This window comes from Spermophilus citellus (assembly GCF_964194105.1).
Source record: "Spermophilus citellus genome assembly, chromosome: 3".
NCBI lineage: Eukaryota > Metazoa > Chordata > Mammalia > Rodentia > Sciuridae > Spermophilus > Spermophilus citellus.
In genome coordinates this window covers 213038876-213055014 of record NC_138184.1, presented here as the reverse complement: position 1 = coordinate 213055014, position 16139 = coordinate 213038876, and the positions used below count along the sequence as shown (strand labels likewise).

The window sequence follows — 16139 nt, the reverse complement described above, 5'->3', positions numbered from 1 at the left end:
CTCCCCCTGGATTTTGACTTACCAGCGAACTATCAGCAAGGTCTGCATGGCCTGCAGCTTGGGAGAAGGGTAGGAAGCTGGAGTCTACCATGCGGCCTGCGCAGTGGTTTCATTAATGAGGTTCTGGCATTCAGTTAGTTAGAAGAGATCAAAATAAAACACACAGACAGTACCTTATTTTAATGCTAGGTCCAAGACGGCTCGCCTCTCTCTGTTTCCCTCCTCAAGCCGCTCAGCAGGGCAGCGAGGATTACTCTGGGCTAGCAGGAGAGAGAGAGAGCGAACACGCCGGGGAGTAGCCTTTTATTTGGGGGGACAAGAGATTCAGGGGAGAATTCCATCCAATGAAGGTTGAGGGGGGTGCTGCACTCCAAGGTCAGGGTCAGTGATTGGGTCTCCAGGGTCAGTGGTTACGCACACCCCCACACGGATGGGCTCTCTCATCAGGAAAGGGTCGGGATAACTCCGACACAGCCAGAGTGCCTCAGGCCCTTAACGGGAGTCACCCAATCACGTGTCAGAATGGCTCCCCACATATTCCCCCTTTCTATTCTTAACAATGAGGCGGCGGTTCACTCTCTGGAGTCCCCGGATTCTTGATTGGAAGACTCGCCATCCTATAGTTACAATACAAAAGAGAATTAACAGCAAAGAGAATAATCCAATAAGGTACCAAGCGGAGTGCTTAAGAATATTTCCAGGGTTGAATCCATTTAACTCCTTCAATATTTGGTTAGCCAAAGAAGAAGGATCTGAAAAATCAGCTCTATTATTTTGAATGTCTTGGATATGGTGATGAAGTTCCAGAATATCCAAGCTATTATTACTATTTTGCCAAATGCCTAATAAATGGTTTTTAACCTTCTTCCAATCCCAGAGAGAAGCATTGTACTTGGCAGCTGTAACACATACATACTTATAATTAGCATGGCATTTAAGCCTTTCCTTAAATTTTAAGGCTGAAAGTTCATTACCAATGTTTATAACAGTCGCCTCTAAGGCGTTTAATTTAGTTTCAATCCTTTCATCAATATTTACTTGATTACGCAGAGCCTTGGAAGTATTTTGAGCTAAATTATTAAGAAATTTTGCATGCTGAATATTCTGAGACAATGTCAGAGATGCAGAGACGGTTGAGGCAATAAATGAGACCAGTGCTAAGACACCAACAATTATGACTCCAATAGCACGTTTAGGTCTTGTTAGCTGGGCATGAATCTGCTGCAAGACTTGTAAACCAGCATCAGCATACCATGGCTCTGAAATATTAGCAGGTAATAAAACAAAAGAGGGCTGATGAAGTATCAGCACTCCTTTTCCTCCATTATACCTAGAAATACAATTAGTTAGGTTGCACTTATTACAAGTAACAAAATATCTGTCATCTATCCATTTAACTTTTACATTTCCAATAATTAAAACATAAGGAGATTGGACACAGGCTCTTAGGCCATAGCAAGATCCCTCTTTACAGTTCTTGCCAACAAATTTTGGTAAAGGTTTGTCTGAAAAATGTAAATACTCTGAGGCAGCAATTAAACGCCAAATATCTTTTTGAATGCCTCCTTCACTATAAGTCAAAATATTACTAACAAATCCTGTAGGTGTCATAGCAGAATTTCTTCGTAATTGTCTCTTATCAATTTTTGGAGACCAGTCTAAAATATACCCACTAGCTTTAGACACCTTATGTTGTACAGGAAAGGTATTTACACAATCCATCCATTTAGGAAAGGTGCCAATTTCAATTATAGAACTATTTGGACAGTGGGGTACCGGTGGAGGTTTTGCAGAAATGACTGGCTTGTTATGGGAAAGTCCCATCTTAATTACTGATCTAGTATTAGGTTTTAAGTCTCCATAAATAGAATTATTTGTCAGTCTAGGTTTACCAATCGCTGTCTTTTCTTCAAATGATACTTTCAGACAGCCAGCATGTTTATCACGTGACCAACATAAAGGTAATTGGGCACTGTAGCCAGAATAATTAAATCTAGTCACATGATTGGGAGTAATATGAGTATCTGTAAATCCTCCCATCATGAATGAGTCATTAGTAAATACTGGAATAGATTCTCCAGTCCACATAGCTGGGTGTACCAGGGGTGGATCTGGGAAATATGTCCAATAAGTGTCTACTTGATTCCCTTTTACCTGACAGCCCAGTAGGGAAATTACTATTGCTACCATCAAGACTGGGGTCCTGTTCTTTCCTAGGCGTCGAAGTATTTGGGAAGCCTGGGTTGTCAGTTTCTTCACATCTTTCCATGAAATCAGCTTCTCGGCTGGTTCAATCTGGTCTTTCTTCATCTTTTTCCGATATCTCCTCCTTCTGGGTTGTGGCTCCTCCGGGTCAATCCTCATTCTCTTGAGTCTGGGTTCTATCTCCTCCATGTCTGATAGCACGTTCAGGCACCCAGATAGGACGAAAAGCACCTTCTGGAAAAATACAAGCATGCCTTTTCCCCGCATTATTACCAGGTTTGGACCCTTCCATTGACCAGTCTGTAAATCTTTCCACAGAACTCTGCCTAATGGGCCTGTCACTGAGGGAGACATTTGCCTCTCAGCAGCAGTGTGACCTTCTGTGTCACAGTTTAAAAAATTTAAAACAAATAAGGCATGATTAAGGCTATTTTGGGGAGTCATTATCTTATTCCCCCTTTTTAATTTTTGTAATTGAAGTTTAATAGATAAATGAGCTCGTTCTACAATGGCTTGACCTTGGGGGTTATAAGGAATTCCTGTTTTATGATTAATTTGAAACTCTTGGCAAAATTGTTGAAAAGCAGAGCTTACATAAGCTGGAGCATTATCTGTTTTAATCTGTATAGGACACCCTAAAACGGAAAAAGCTGCTAAGCAATGAGAAATTACATGTTGAGTATTTTCCTTAGTACGTGCTGTGGCAAAAATAAATCTAGAATAAGTGTCCACTATGACATGCACATAACATTGCTTACCAAATTGAGGAATATGAGTTACATCCATTTGCCATATCTGATTTGGTTTAACCCACGGGGATTTACCCCTGATGGCAGAGATGGAGTGTAAATAACACACTTAGGGCATTGGCTTACAATCTGACGAGCCTGTTCTCTGGTAATACTAAATTTTTTACGTAAGCTAGAAGCATTTTGATGATGCAAGGAATGGGAAGCTAGGGCACAGTCATATGAAGACATCTGTTGACAAAAAGCTACTAATTTATCAATATTATCATTACCTGCAACCAAAGGTCCAGGGAGGTCAGCATGTGCACGGATGTGTGTAATCAAACATGGGTACTTCCTCATTAGCACTGTCTTTTGTAAATTATGAAATAATTCAAATAACTCCTGTGATGAAGTAAACCCAATAACTGAGGTTTCAATATTTTTGGTAACTCTGACTGCATATAAGCTGTCAGAATAGATATTAATAGGCTCATTTGAAAAATAATTTAAGGCAAAAATCAGAGCTTGGAGCTCTGCCCTTTGAGCTGAAGTATAAGAAGTTTGTATTACCTCTGTGTGAACACGGCTGAAGAAACCTGCCTTACCAGAGCTGGAACCATCTGTGAACACCGATAAAGCTCCCTCTATTGGATGGGAAAGTACAATCTTTGGAAAAATAAGTGATGTTAATGATGCAAATTGTACAATCTTATCACGAGGATAATGGCTATCTATCTGCCCAGGGAAATCTGCAAAAGCTATCTGCCATGAAGTAGAAGTTTGAAAAAGCCAATTAGTCTGTTGAACAGAAAATGGAATAATTATGATATCAGGCTCAGATCCAATTAATTGTAAAATCCTAGTTCTACCCTTAATTACTAATTGAGCTATAGAATCATGAAAAAGAAGTAATGTTTTTTGAGGGGAATGAGATAAGTAAATCCATTCAATAACTCCTAATTTTTGCCATATGGCTCCTGTTGGGGTATGTTCAGTTGGAAATATTAATAAATACAGTATTTCTTTAGGATCTATTCTAGTAAGCTGTGCATTTTTAATTGCAATTTCCACTTTCCTTAAGGCTGCTTTGGCCTCCAAAGTTAGTTGACGTGGAGAGGTTGGAGAAGGATTTCCTTGTAATATCTGAAATAAAGGACTTAACTCAGAAGTAGTTAACTTTAAGGATGGTCTTAGCCAGTTAATATCTCCTAATAATTTTTGAAAATCATTAAGGGTATGTAACTCCTTAACTCTTATCTGAAGATTTTGAGGACGGATTGTACTCCCTTGAATTATCTGACCTAGATATTGAAAAGGAGATACCTTTTGAATTTTTTGAGGAGCTAGACATAAACCCATTGCTGTAAGGGAAGCCTCTAACTGAGTAAAAATTTCTGAAAGTATTTCTGGATTAGCATGGGCCAATAATATATCATCCATAAAATGAATAATGTATGCATCAGGGAAGCTATTTCTAATGGGATCTATTGCCTGATCAACATATTTTTGACACAGTGTAGGGCTATTACGCATTCCCTGAGGAAGGACTTTCCAGCAGTATCTTTTAACAGGTTCCTTAAAATTAACTGCTGGGACAGTGAAAGCAAATTTTTCACAATCTTCAGGATGTAACCTTATAGAGAAAAAACAGTCCTTTAAATCTATTACCATCAAGCTATAATCTAAAGGAATGGCTGTGGGGGAGGGAAGTCCTGGCTGTAATGATCCCATAGGCTGAATTGCCTGGTTTATTGCCCTTAAATCCTGTAGTAATCTCCAATTTCCTGACTTCTTTTTAATAACAAAAATAGGTGTATTCCAAGGGCTAAGTGTTGGTTCAATATGACCAGCTTGAAGTTGTTCCTCAACTAATCTATGAATTATTTTAAGCTTTTCCCCTGAGATGGGCCACTGAGAAATCCAAATAGGCTCTTCTGTGAGCCACGTAATTTTTTCAGCTGTCTTAAGGATCGGGGAAGTACTCAGTGCCCCTAATAAAAATTTTGTCCTGAAGTATTTACTAATCCTTGCCGTGGAGACTGGCTTGTAAACAGATATTTTTCCTGAAAGGTTTCCCTATCATCTCCAGGAAAATACCTCTGATTAATTTCTTCAACTAACCTTATAGAATTTGGGGTGACTAGTAGCAGTCCCATTTTGGCTAATATATCTCTTCCCCATAGATTGGCTGGTAAAGACTCTAACACATAAGGCTTAAATATTCCACTGTTCCCATCAGAATCTTCCCAACGGAGATAGTTGGCACTTTGAGCAGGCTGTGAAATTTTTCCTATTCCTTCTAGGTTAGCTGAGGCTGTATGCAGAGGCCATGTCCTGGGCCAAAACCGGCTGGACAATATTGAGCTATCAGCCCCTGTGTCAATTATTCCTAGGAAATTTTTATTATTAATTCTAAGTTTTAATAAAGGGCGTTCTTGTCGCACTAACTGGGACCAATATACTCTGTCTGGCGGTTTAGAAACTGAATCTGCCGGCAGGTGCCTTTCTGAGACACAAGGCAATAATATTAATTGAGCAAAAATATCCTTTGGGGTGAGTCTTAGGGCATAATTGGATCTTACAGTAACATATAATTGCCCTTTAAATTCTGAATCTATCACGCCAGGTATTACTTCAATAGCTCCCTTTAAATTATTACGCCCCAAAATTAAACCTACAGTATTCTCAGGAAGCGGCCCGAAAATCCCAGTAGGGATTTGTGTCGGTCCCGTTTCAGGATCTAATTCAACTGTCTCTGAAGGTCCTAAGAAAACTGTCTGTGATCCATGTCTCTGTTCCGGTAAAAATCGCGGACTGTCCTGGTCGGCGCCGCTAGTGACGTCACACTGTGCGACGTCTCCCCATATTGTTTCTGGGCCCGGGGAGGGGCCGAACGGAAGTTTTTTGTCCCCTCGCTAGGAGGAAATACTTGTGGCGAGAAGGCGGGCTCATCCGCGCCACCCGAATCAACCACGTGGCGCCGAGTCCTGTAATATCTATTATCGCCAGTAGATGGAGCCCTAAACCTAAATTTGCGTTGGTGACATTCGCGGGCGAAATGACCGGGTTTTCCGCAAACGTAACACTTGCCGCGGGACTTCTGAACTGAATTTTGTGGCCCCAAAGTTTCCTTTAATACTGTTGCTAAGGTCACCGTTTGCAACTGAGTGGAATCTAAGTCAGAACACAAGCGAATATACTCAGAAATTGCTCCTTTCTTACGATGGGGGCGGAGAACATCCTGGCAAATTTTGTTTGCGTTTTCAAAAGCCAATTGCCTAACAATAAATTCGCTAGCTCCTGGGTCCCCGATGGACCTGTTCGCAGCCTGATATAGTCGGGCTACGAAATCTGAATAAGTCTCACTGGCACCTTGTCTGATTTTGGTAAGAACTAAATTGGACTGGTCCTTGGGGACAATTTGCCTCCAGGCACGTTTTGCACAATCAGTTATTTGATTGTACACTACAAAATCATAATTTAACTGTCTTTCTAAATCAGCAAAATCTTCAGTCCCTAAAAACATCGTTACTGGCGTTTCTATGCCCTGTCTCCTGTTCCTTTCTGCTTGTTCATTACAAAAATTAGTCCAGTAAGTTTTCCAAAGTAAGTAATCTCCCCCGCTCAGACAAGATCTGGCTAAAAAAATCCAATCACTAGGAGGAAGGGGTTGTGAGCAAATATTTTCTATTAGACTCTGAACAAAAGGCGAATTTGGGCCGTACGTTTCACATGCATTTTTCAATTCCTTGATAGTTTTAAAAGGGATTACAGCATGAACTCTAACTCTCTGATCTTGTTCATTAGTTTGCTCAAAAACTGGAAAGAGGTGAAAACCAGTAGTATCCTCTCCCATCTCTTGAGCCTTTCTTATACCTTGCTGAACTGGGGTAAGAAAAGTCATCTTTAATTCAGCACACCTGTTAAATTTGGTCCTTCTAGCAGGTATCGGCCGAATTTTAAAAGCTTGGGCAGGTGGTGCTAAATGCAATCTATTAAAATTTCTCTCTAAGTCCTGAGTTTCTATGTCTAATTCTTCTTCCTCAGACTGTGAGCTGCTATCAGACTCTGTACTATCGCCATTTGGAATTTGGGTTTCTAACTCACGTGGCTGAGAAGAAACCTGAGCCCCACTAGGAGTTTCCTTTGTATTTTCCTCTCCAGGAAGATTGGTTACCACTTCTGGAGGGCTCTCCAAGATTAGAGATGCTTCTTCTTTATCATGCTGTTCTGTACAATCTGTCTGCGGGCTAGCTTGCACAATTCTAACCTTTGTTTTAGCTCCTAGCGCTTTTGTTTTAAAACGGCTCAAAGGAAAGAAAATTAATTTAGCTTCAGGCTGATTTTCCATTTGAATAGACCTAATGGCTCTTTGAATACCTCTCAGAAGCTCTTCTGGTGGCCACGGACTCTGGTCCATGTATTCAAAGAGACAAATTTCTAGGGCTGTCCAAGTTTTCTGTATATTCTCTATGCCTCCAGGTATTTCAGTAGAAAGACAAACTCTCTGTAACTTTCTTCCTAATTTCTCCCAAGTAAGTAAATTTGGAGACTCTTGGTCACAAAACCAAGGACAATATTCACCTACAATCTTTAAGAATTGCAATAACTGAGTTTTCTTTATCTGTTTTCCTTTCTGATTAATTATACTGTCTAAAATAGTTAGATACATTTCCTTATCCGAAGAAGTAGAATTTCCCATTTTAAGTAAATTAACGTCTCTTTCCTTCAATATCTCCCGGTACTTTTGTGACTCAAATGTCACTTTTTCCTTTCTCTTATCTTATTTCTTATTTTCCTTATCCTCTTTATTACTTTTGTGACCCAAATGTCACCTCTTTCTTTTCTTTATTCTTTATTCCTTACTTTCCTTTATTTTCTCTTTATTTCTTTTCCTTATCTTCCTTTTTATTTTTTCCCTTAATCTTTTTAGTGCGCGCTCCCACTCAATCTAACTAATTCAGAATGCCCCCCTCTTGGGCGCCAATTCTACCACGCGGCCTGCGCAGTGGTTTCATTAATGAGGTTCTGGCATTCAGTTAGTTAGAAGAGATCAAAATAAAACACACAGACAGTACCTTATTTTAATGCTAGGTCCAAGACGGCTTGCCTCTCTCTGTTTCCCTCCTCAAGCCGCTCAGCAGGGCAGCGAGGATTACTCTGGGCTAGCAGGAGAGAGAGAGAGCGAACACGCCGGGGAGTAGCCTTTTATTTGGGGGGACAAGAGATTCAGGGGAGAATTCCATCCAATGAAGGTTGAGGGGGGTGCTGCACTCCAAGGTCAGGGTCAGTGATTGGGTCTCCAGGGTCAGTGGTTACGCACACCCCCACACGGATGGGCTCTCTCATCAGGAAAGGGTCGGGATAACTCCGACACAGCCAGAGTGCCTCAGGCCCTTAACGGGAGTCACCCAATCACGTGTCAGAATGGCTCCCCACACTGGAGTGGTGTAACAGAGGGGTGTTCCATCCATTTACCTCTTTCCCTCTCTCTATTTATCTCCAACTCAAGACTGATGATCTGTATTGGCCAGGATCTTGATGGACAGTAACACAAACCCAGATTGGCTTAGGGGAAAATGTTTTTTTTTTTTAGATGTTGATGTATCTTTATTTTATTCATTTATTTATATGTGGTGCTGAGAATTGAATCTAGTGCCTCACACATGCTAAGCAAGCCCTCTACCACCGAGCCACAGCCACAGCCACAGTCCCGAAAATGTGTTCTTTATTAACTTAAAGGAACAAACTGAGAAAAAGGCAGGGTTACATCCATGTCTCCAGAACAAGAACCCAGGACTCAAATGCCATTGAGCTCTCTGCTATCTCCCTCTGTCTCTGTTTCTCCCTGTCTGTGCTCAGGCCTTGTTTGTATCAATGGAGATTCAAAGATTCCACGTGTGAATGTTAGAAAGTCATAACCCAAGCTGACAAGCTCTGAAATACAGCATGTCCCTGTCTTCCCACCTGGAAGGCCAGGTTTGGATTTTTATTTCTCTGGCTCCTTAGAGTTCTCCTTTGGAGTCTGGCAGTACTGGGACACTAGCCTCCGGCCTGTTCCCCACCCACCCCACTTCATGTTTTGCTCCAGATCACAAATGGTCTCACAGGCATGAGCGAGGACACCCCAACCTGCTCATCTAAGCTTCCCACAACAGACTCCCCAAACAGCTGGCCCTTTGCCAACCTTCAGGCCTGGGGGTGCACCGTTCCTTCATTGTCTGCTCTAGCACGTCAGGACTGGAAAGGGGCCCAAATGGGCACAGGGTCACTCAAGCAGAGAAGCTGAGAGACTCATGGGGAGGGGGCCTCTACCCTTGATCCTTTCTCCCTGAAGGAGCCATGCTCTGTACTCCAGAGCTTAGAGCTAAGTGTAGGCTGCATACCTGTCCTGGTGGGGAGGGCAGGACTCTGACAGCATCTGAGATTTTTCTCTTAGGTTCTTTCTTTTTCTTATGGTACATTATAGTTGTACATATTGATAGGATTTTTAAATTACATATTCCTATGCGCTCATAATAAAGCAATTTAATTTGGTCAATGTCACCCCCAGCACTTCCACCCTCCTTCCTTCTTAGTCCTTTTCCTCTACTGGTCTCCCTTTGATTTTCTTGAGATCCCCACCACCACCACCTTTCTTTTCCTTTTTCCTCTCTATCTTTTGCATATGAGTGAAAACATATAACCCTTGACCTTTTGAGTTTGACTTATGTCACTTAACATAATGATCTCTAGTTCCGTCCATTTTCCTGCAAATGACATAATTTCATATCTTTCACTTTCTTTATCCATTCATCCATAGGTGTACACCTAGGTTGTTTCATAGTTTGGCTGTTGTGAATTTGTATCCCTGTAGTAAGTTGACTTTAATTCTTGAGAGTAAATACTGAGAAGTGGTATAGCTGCATCATATGGTGGTTCCATGCCTAGTCTTTTGAGGAAACTTCATACTGATTTGCATAATGGATATAGTAATTTACAACCTCATCAATAGTGTAAAGAGTTCCTTTTTCAACACATCCTCTTTAGCATTTATTATTATTTGCATTCTTGATGATTGCCATTCTAACTGAAGTGAGATGAAATCTCAGTGTAGCCTTGATTTGCATTTCTCTACTTGATAATACATTTTTTTCATGCATTTGTTGGCCATTTGTATTTTTTCTTTTGAGAAGTGTCTAATTCATTTCTCCATTTATTAACTGGATTGTCTGATTTTTGGTGTAAAGTTTCTTGAGTTCTTTATATACCTGTATATTAATTCTGTTAGATGAGTAGCCAGCAAAGATTTTCTCCCATTCTGTAGATTTTCTCTTCATATTCCTAATCGTTTTCTTTGCTGTGCAGAAATTAATTTGAAATCATCCCATTTATTAATTTTTGGCATTATTCCTGAACTTTAGTGGTCCTACTGAGAAAGTCATTGCCTGTGCCTTATGCTGGAGTATTGACTCTGTGTTTTCTTTTAGGATTTGTATAGTTTTTGATTCCTAGGTCTTTGATCCATTTTGAGTTGATTTTTGTGCAGCATGAGAAATAAGGGTTTAGTTTCAGTATTCTACATATCTAGTTTCATTATTCTACACAGAGCATTATTTGTTAAAATGGCTGTCCTTTCTCCAATGTATGTTTTTTGCACCCTTGTCAAGGATCAGATGACTAGAGATGTGAGGATTTGTCTCTGTGTCTTGTATTCTGTAGCATTAGTCTATGTGTCTGTTTGTATGCCAGTACCATGCAGTTTTTCTTACTATAGCTCTGTAGTGTAATTTGAAGTCAGGTATTGTATTGCCTCTAGCATTGCTTTTTTGGTTTAAAATTGCTTTGGTATTCTGGGTTTTCTATTCTTCCAAATGAATTTAGGACTGTTTCTTCTAGTTGTGTGAAGACTGTAATTGGTATTTTGGTGGCAATTTTATGGAATCTGTATATTACTTTTGGTAGTTTGGCCATTTCCACAAAATTAATACTGCCTATTCATGAATATGGAAGGTCTTTCCATATTCTGATGTCTTCTTCAATTTCTTTCTTCAATGATTTATAGGTTTCATTGTGAAGTCTTTTACCCCCTTACTTAGATTTATTTCTAGGCATTTTATTTTATTTTTTTGAAGCTATTGTGAATGTAACTGTTTACCTGATTTCTTTCTCAGCTGATTCATTGTATATAGAAAAGTTATTGATTTTTGTATGCTGACTTTGTGTCATGCTACTTTGCCAAATTTGCATATTAGCTCTAGCAGTCTTTTTTGTGGATTTTTTTGATCTTCTAGGTAAAGGATCATATCATCTGTAAACAGTGATAATTTGACTTCTTTTTTCCCTATTTTACCCCTTTTATTTCCTTCTCTTCCTTAACTGCTCTAGCTAGACTTTCCAGCACTATATTAAGTAGGAGTGGTGAGAGTGGATGTCCTTATCTTGTTCCGGCTTTTGAAGGAAATGCTTTCAGTTTTTTCCCATTTACTCTGAGGTTGGCTTTGGGTTTTTTAAATATAGCTTTTATGATGTTGAGGTAGGTTGTTTCTATGCCTAGTTTCTTTTGTGTTTTTAATAATGAATGGGTGCTGAATTTTGTTGAAGACCTATTGAGATGATTAAGTGATTTTTCTTAATTCTATTTATATGAGGAATTACATTTACTGATTTGCTTATATGAAACCATCCTATTGCTGGAATGAAACCAACTTGGTTGTGGTGTACAATCTTCTTAATATGTTCTTGAACAAGATTTGTTAATATTTTATTAAGTATTTTTGCATCTAAGTTTATCAGGGGTATTGTTCTGTAGTTTTCTAATGTAGTTTCCTACATTAGATGTGTCCTTATCTGGTTTTGTTATGTGTGTAATCCTGGATTAATAGAATGAATTTGGAAGTGTTTCATCCCTTTTTTTGTAGGTGTCAACAAACTTGCTTTAAAACACACACACACACACACACACACACACATACACACACACAGAGTCACATACCAGTGTGACAAATATCCCTTCTACAAGATAGGTGTACCACAATCAGAGCTCCTGGAGATGCTCCAGAGAGAGCCGAGGCCTGGCAGTCTTCACATGTCACCCAATAGGGGCATTTTTATTAAATAAGTGGGGAGAAGCAAGGTGCACCCCAGGTATATGCTGTCTGAGGGCCTCTTGCAGGACCAGAGCTCTGCTGCACACTCTTCATCACCTCTTCATTCTGCATAGACAACTCTGTAGACTTTTTGCCCATCCATTCATGAATGTCCAAATCATGCCCTTGGACAGTTCTGCTTCCTTATAGTGGAGAGACACACACTTCTGGTGGCAGGCACTGGTCATTCTGTTGTGCATGTCCACCATTATCTCCACTTCCAGCTCTGTTGCCAGCTGTTGGGCCCTGAGCAGATCCATCTCGGCCTAGCACCATGCAGAGAACCTCCTCCTGGTGTGCACAGCCCGGTGCAAGACACAGTTCCTACCATGTCCCTAATTTTAACAAATATTAGAACCTTCCCTGGTGCCCAAGTAGATCATGGTGTAAGCATGTGGACCACTTCTAGGAGAGCCCATCTCTTTCTTTTTCATGGGATAATTTGAGGAGTTTGGGCATTAGTTGTTTTTTAAAGGTTTCATAGAAACCCTCTGAGAATCCATCTGGTCTTGGGCTTTTCTTCATTGAAAGGCTTTTTATTACAGATTCTATCTCATTACAAGTTATTAGTATGTTTACGTTTTTTATGTTCTTTTGATTCAATTTTGCCAAATATATTTGTCTAGAAATATATCCATTTCTTCTAGGTTTTCCAATGTATTGGAATCTAAGTTGTCAAAATAGTCCCTAATGATCTGCTGGATTTCTGTGATGTCTCTGGTGAATTTTCCTTTTTCATATCCAAATTTATTAATTTCTGTTTTCTCTCTTTTTCTTTTGGTTAGTTTGGCTAAGGGCTTTTCAATCTTATTTATCTTTTCAAAGGAGCCAGGCTCCATCCTCCAAAGCTCAGGTCTAAGTATAGGCTGCTCTCCTCCTGGTTTGAGGACAGGACTCTGACAGTGTCTGAGCTTCATTTTCTCAGAGAGGTTCTTGCTGTGTTTATTAGGCATGGTTTTCCAGAGAAGCAGAAAGAATCGGATGTGTATGGCCATATAGAAGATGAGATTTGTTACAAAAATTGGCTCCTGTAGAATTGGAGTCCAAGAAGTCCCATGATCTGCCATCTGCATGCCAGAGAATCGGGAACTATGGTGGTGTGATTTGGACTGAGTGCAAAGGCCATCTATGGGGTGTGGGGTGGAGGGTGGGAAGCCAATGCTGTAAGTCCTCGATGGAGTCTGAAATCTGGGAAACTAGGAGCAGCAAGTCTGAGGGCATAAGAAGGGGGATGACCCACCCAAGAAGAGAGAAATTTCATGTTTGCTTTATCCTTTTTGTTCTATTTGAATCCTCAACAGATAGGCTGATGGCTGCCCACAATGGGGAGGAAAATCTTTACTTACTACTGATTGAAATGCCAGTCTTATCTGGAAATACTCCAGACACACCTGTAATGTCTTACCAGCTATCTGGGCATCCCTTAATCCAGGCAAGTTGACACATAAAGTTAACAGCAGTCTTTGACAGGGCTGTTGGACATCCAAACACTTACTACACAAGAGTGAGTGAGCACTACTCTGACTAGTTGCTCATGCTAAAATTCCAGGGAAGAGTTCTGATTGGCCTAGTTGAGGCCCAGTCCTGGACCTTCCAGGGCAATTAATATGGCAACTGGTACTGAGGAAGGGCTACCAATGTATAGAGAAGAGGAATTCTGTTCTCAGCTCCCAAGACAGCAAACATTCACTGATCCAAACACATGACTTGGAACCTGTTCACTAAAGTCATGAAGGTTCCTGCCCTGCTCCTTTGTAGCATCACTGAAATGAACAGTTGCTAAAACCAGTAGAATCACTTTTTTCCAATAATCAAGTCCTTTTTGTGCTTATGTGGACTGTTAAAATCTACCTGGGTAAAATGGAGTCCTTAGACCATGGAGATGACCTGGGAAAAATTGGGAAGCCTGGAAAATGTGTCCTTGTCTCCAAGGACATGCCTCCCCTCATTTCTCACATCTCATCTTCCACACTCTCTACCACCACTCCCCGCCCTGCTTGGATTCTCCAGAAGCTTAGAAACGGTTTCTTTGAGTTACCACCTTCTCAGGATATTGCTCTGGGTGGGTCCTATGGACCTTTCCTGGTCAGCTGCCTCACCCAGGCTAGTCCAGGGCCTCCTTCTTTTACATTAATTTAGCATGTAATTCAAGGATGGATCCAGGTTTGCTTAGCCCGAAGCTGATACAGCTTTTGTTGTCTTCTATGACTAAGAGCAGAACATTATGAATAAAAAAATCACAACAAAGAAGAGTATTTAGGTAGGAAAAAGAACTCACAAGAAATTACAAAATTTGAAAAGGAGGTAAAAATCACAAGTGCTACAGAAATAGTAGCAGGACATTTTTATTTTCTCTTTTATCATGACCTATAATACTGTACTCCTTTATATTTTATGATTTCATATTTATGTCTCAAGTAGACATTCTAATAAAATGCATTGTGACTCAACTTCCCTTTAGCCAAATCCTAGAAATGCTCTTGGCCTTTTAAATGCCACCTGGGGCAATGTGTAGGGAAAGAGAAGTGGTAATGAAGAGACATAGCTCATCCAGTTGTGGTTGAAATGTTTTGCTTACAGATTTTCCAAAGGAAGATCAGTAGAAAACACACCATCAGGCCCTTCTGCACCCTTTAGAAGGAGTCGTGCAAGCGGGGGCTGTTCACTAAAAAAAAATTCCTTTCTGACCTAATCTGCACCAGTCTGCAAAGGAGAATGGAAAACATTCCCTACAAAGTGCTTCTGCCTGAGCTGTCTTAGGAGAACATGGCTTGGCAGGAAGTTCATGTCTAATTCCTCTTCATTGTAGGACCAAGGCTCTGCAGGTGTAGGTGGAGGAGGCTGGGTGATGGTTTCCAGGGTAGATGGAAAACAGCATCCAGAGGAGAGTACTCACTCTTATTGTGGTCTTTATGGTCTCTAATCCAAAGCACTTCTCATAGCACTTCCTTTTGGGTCATTTCCAAGAGACAGAACAATCCTGGAGTTCTGCCAGGTCCCTGGAGAGGAGGGGCTACTCTTGCTAACATTTTTTGGCAGGCATTTCTCTTCTCTTTCTTTTTCATTGTACTTCTCAAAGAAGTACAATGTTTACTCTGTCTCTTAGGCTCCCATATTTGCTCCAATATTTACTGTCTCTCAGGCTCCCATAATTTCCTGGAATGGCCCTGGATGTGAAGCCCTGGAGCAGCCTCTGGGCCTGAAATCTCCCTGCTTGGATATTCAAGAGCCCCTCCCTGCCCTCGCCCCATGCAGGGTCACAATCACAGAGCTCTGTGAATAGGGGTGCCCACTCCCCCAGATCCGAGTCAGTGCTAGTTTCAATTATGGAAATGCTTTCAGCTTGAAAGCCAGGGGGCTGAATTCTAGCCCTGGCTCTGTGCTGAGGGACGTGGACCAGTCCTTTACCTTCTCTAGGCTCAATTTTCTCACCTGAAAGACAAACAGGTGGAAAAGCCCCAAATTAGGATATTGATAGAGTAAATGAGGAAGTGTCTTTGCAGCAGGGCAATGGGGACAGAAAGGGCCTGTGGAAAGTTCTTTGAGAAGCCCAAATAAGGAGTTAGGTTCAAGGCATTTTCACCGAAGGTAAACAGGTAAAGCAAGAGGGAAATAAAATTAGGGAATAAAATCATGCCAGTATCATTAGACTAAAGTGGGGGTAAAATTATCTTGGGTTTGTCCCTCCCAGGGAAGTGGGCTTACCTGAGTTCCTAATGAATAATTTCCTGAGAAGCTGTAGGTTGTAAAGTCTAGCTCAGGAATCAAAGACCATGTCCATCTGGGCGCAGTGGTGCACACCTGTAATCCCAGCAACTTGGGAGACTGAGGCTGGTGAATCACAAGTTTGAGGTCAGCTTCAACAACTTAGCAAGACCCTGTCTCAAAATAAAAAAGAATTGGAGATGGAACTTAGTGGTAAAGCGCTTCTAGGTTAATTCTGCAATATCCAAAATATAAAAGAGTAAATTTAAAAATGCCATGTACACTTGCTTAACTGCTAGCCAGTATTCAATGATGCGCTTTTTAAAATGAGAAGTAAATATGCTAATTTTGCAATAAGACTTCAGAAAAC

The 16139-nt window shown here is 40.7% G+C and overlaps 1 protein-coding gene and 1 pseudogene across 6 annotated transcripts in view; one reads left to right on the top strand and one right to left on the bottom strand.

Moving 5' to 3' along the window:
• Nucleotides 1-16139, top strand: part of LOC308643118 (solute carrier family 23 member 2-like) — a 60421-nt gene that overhangs the window by 8865 nt on the left and 35417 nt on the right. The gene's annotated exons all lie outside the window — the stretch shown is intronic.
• On the bottom strand, nt 12029-12455 carry LOC308645319 (mitochondrial import inner membrane translocase subunit Tim10-like; annotated as a pseudogene). The gene has a single exon. The product of its transcript is annotated as a mitochondrial import inner membrane translocase subunit Tim10-like (transcript).